Raw genomic sequence first — 3,762 nt, 5'->3', positions numbered from 1 at the left:
CCGCCGCGGGGCCTCCCGCGCCCGCCGCACGACGGGACATGTAGTACTGGGGCGCGGGGGGCGGCGCTGTGGGACCGGGGCCGGTGGCAGACCTGCGGCCGGCGGGGAAGCCCCGGTGTTGCCTGCCCGTCGCCCCCGCTGACAGCCGGCGTGTTCCGCCACCGCCCTGCCCGGCCAGCTGAGCGGAGGCGGAGGGGGCGCGGCGATCGAGTCTCCTCAGCCTGGCCCCGCAGAAAGGGGCTGTCGTGTCGCGTCGCCTTCCCCTCACCCCCCTCCCTTCCCTCTCAGGCCCTCTGCCCACTCTCTGTCTCCTTACTGCCCCTTTCTTCCCTGCCGTATCAGGACCATGGTGCTTTTCTTCCTCGCGAGGTGAATCGGAGCACGCCAACCGCCCAGGGCAGCCAGCAGCAAGCGCCGTGTTGCTGTGCCCAGCGGGGCTCGGGCCCCACAGCCCCCAGCCACGAGGTGTACCAGGTGAAGGAGGCCAGAGAGGATGCTAACTGACAGTGAGACAGGATCTGGAAACTGGAGACACTCCCTATGCACCGAAAAGATCTGATAGCGAAGCCACCTGCATCTGGAAAAGAAATCCAAGAAGCAGCAGATGTAGCTGCTGCCACAGGGGAGGCAGCAGCCACAGCAGGAGACTAGAGGTCCCTGGCCTGCAGGCAGGGAGAGAGGGGCATTGAGGGGACTGTGGATTGCTAATCTGACCTGGTTTGGGACCGCTAATTCCTGAACCCAGGTTATTTGCATCCTGTGTTTTGTCAGGTCTGGTAAAAATAGTGTTTCCTTTGCTAGGGATTTAGTGTGAGTATTCATAGGAGACATCACAGGATTGAGCACAAGGGAGATGGATGCACAGTGTAAATATCTCCCTGCACAGAGGGCACCTGATGACACTTAAGTTCTTATGGTGATGAGCTACAAAAAGCCTGCTTGCCCCGCAGGATTATTCATGCTTTTCTTTCCTACACACGCATCCTGATGTGTTCCTCTAACATGTTTAAAAAAAAAAGGATGGATGTTGCAAATCCCAAAACCAAAAGGCTTGCAAATCATCAGTCCTGGTGCTCTGTTGCTGGATTTCATTTCTTGTCACAGCTGTTGCCTGCTTTAGTAGCTGGATTCCCAAGGAAACAAAGCCCCTATGAGCACAAAGGCAGAGCGCTCACAGCCTTTGTGTGTGGGTGTGCGTGTGTGTCTGTCCTTCCTCCCCACCCTTAATAATTTTTTAATCTGTTGGTCAATTGGTCAATCTGATTTGACAGAGGGAAAGAGCCTCCAGGAGTGATTATAAACATCCTGACTAGGGAAAAAAATTTGGGTGGAACTTGCACCTTACTAGAAACCAGATAAGCCCAGCTGTGAGATGCGAATGTTTTGGAGTCCAACCTTAGCAGTGCCCAGCCTTTGGGAGTTCTGGCAGAGCAGGGACACCAGCCCTGGTTCAGGCCTTTGTGTTTAACAAACAAATACACCTATTAGCAAACTTGAATACCAGGTGAATCTGTCAACAGATTCAGAGGACAATAAATCACCTAAGTCAGATAGTAGAGGAGTAAAGCTTTGACAATGAGCTTTGAACAGTCTCTAGGCAGCCAAGCAGGAGTTGCTAAAACCTGGTATTTCCAAATATCTAGAACATGTGACTCTGTTGTGCAGTGTTCAGAACTGTTCAGAAGCGTAATATAAAACTTCTCTCCAGTTTCCTAATCTAAGAAAACAGATGTTAATCACATTTGAAAAACAGTACAAAGAGGATCCCGGCAGAACTTCCTCAGGCCTGATCTGCATATTGAATTGTGGAACAGCTTGATTGCTGCCCTACCAGCTGCACAGGAGCTTTCTGCTTTCTATGGAGCAAAATCAGAATATGAAATGATTTGTGTCGGTGTTGTCACTGCACACATTTAAGCACAGCCTTTTGTTTCAGAAGATGTACAAAACTGCTTTTGGAAACACGTCCTTTTTTTTTTTAACTGTGCTATTTCCCTATTCTCGCCAGCTATTTGGACAAAGAGCAGAGTGGTTTTGGTTATGTCGATGTTGCAGGATAGTGGAAAGTGCACTGGCATTCAAATGTTTCCCAGCAGTGGAGAATTTTCAGCCAATTGTGGGGAGTGGAGGTTTGGTCTTCCAATGATTTCTGTTGGACTCAGTGACACTTTGCATGTGCCCAGAGATACTCAACAGCTTGCTTGACATCCTTGAGATGTTGTCATGGATAAGAACTGGGGTTTTTTTCTGAGACAATCCATGTAAATGTGGCAGTGTTAAAATTCTTTGGCAACAGGTTATTTGCAATATCTTTCCCTTTCTTCTAGCTGATAATTATACCTTTCCCCCTCCCCTTCCAGTTATGTTTTCTTTATGCCTGAAGAGAATGGCACCTGCACCTGCACAAGTGTGAAGGAGGAATAGCAACATTTCGAGGGAGTAAATGGTAACAGAAAGGAGGTACAAGGATTTAGGGTAGGGCAAAAAACCCAAACAAACTAACAACAAACCAACGAGGTTTTCTCAGAGACTTAAGGTCACACTGAGATGTTGCATATGGGTTGCATATGACTGTGCTCCAGATCCTAAGACAAGGTTGGTAACTCAGCTCTCATATGGAAAAAACGTATTTTTTAAGACTCACGGTTGTGAGGACAGAGCACGAGTAGGTGGACCAGATATGATCTGTGCCTTTCTGAGTGGGAAAACCAACTGAAAACAACCACTGTAGGAGGTAGGAACTTCTTCATTCATTTTATACCTGAAGTCTGCTGCTTTGGGCAATGACCTACTTTAATAACACTCCTATGCAATATTCTTCAGTGAGGCTTTTGCTCTGCTGCAGTATTGTCAGCAGAGAGCACCTTGAAATGATGTTCAAGGGAGTGGAGAATGAATCTTTCCTTCTCTGGAAAAGCCCGAGTCCTAATATTGACTCAGCTGAACACTATGAAGGGCAGACATAGGAGTGGTGGTGGGTCCAACTCAAGGACCACACTGGTGAAGCTGCTTCAACACCTACAGCTTCAAGTAATGGAGTGGTACAGAGGTAGAGCCCAAGTGATTTGGCAGACACATGAAATCACCATATCTTTATGCCCTCAGTCATTTCAATGTAGCTCTTTGGAAACTGTTTAAGATCCCTGGGTTTACTGGCAGAGTTCACAGTGTACTCTTCATGGACCTGTATGGCTTGTATAGCTTTGGAGACAAATGCTATCTTTGCGATGCCCTCCCATGTTTAAATAACCAGCCTGGGAATGTCTCCTAAAGTCTCTGCTAAAGCAATAGCACTATGGATAGTTAGAGCTGGAATTATCTCCACGTATCCTTTTGGTTTTCATTTTATCTCATGACATGACGTACTCTTAGAGCAAGGTTGTGAGGTTGCCGTGGAGATGGAGGGCTTAAACATAGGGCTATCTGTCATACTGAAACGTTCACATTAGTCAATATAACTGTGAATGCTTTCAACAAACAATTGAGTGAAGTGACAAAAAGCTTATGAAATGGTTACAGGGGAATTGCATAAACTGGGGTCAGATGTTCAGTTTGAGACTGTTACATGACCAAGGAGTTTTGCAGCTGGTTGACAAAAGGAAGCGGGAGGTCAGCTGGTCTCTCGTTGTTATAACAACAACCTGTTATGTTTCTCAGGCAACAGAGATGCCCATAGTCTTTTGGCAGGATGGATCAGGAGGATGATTTCCTCTTTTCCTGGAATAATGTTTGAAAGCTGCGAATGTTTTTCAGCCAGTTGAA

This window comes from Ciconia boyciana, chromosome 3, assembly GCF_034638445.1.
Source record: "Ciconia boyciana chromosome 3, ASM3463844v1, whole genome shotgun sequence".
NCBI lineage: Eukaryota > Metazoa > Chordata > Aves > Ciconiiformes > Ciconiidae > Ciconia > Ciconia boyciana.
The sequence above is the reverse complement of the archived record's forward strand: the minus strand, read 5'-3'. Positions refer to the sequence as shown.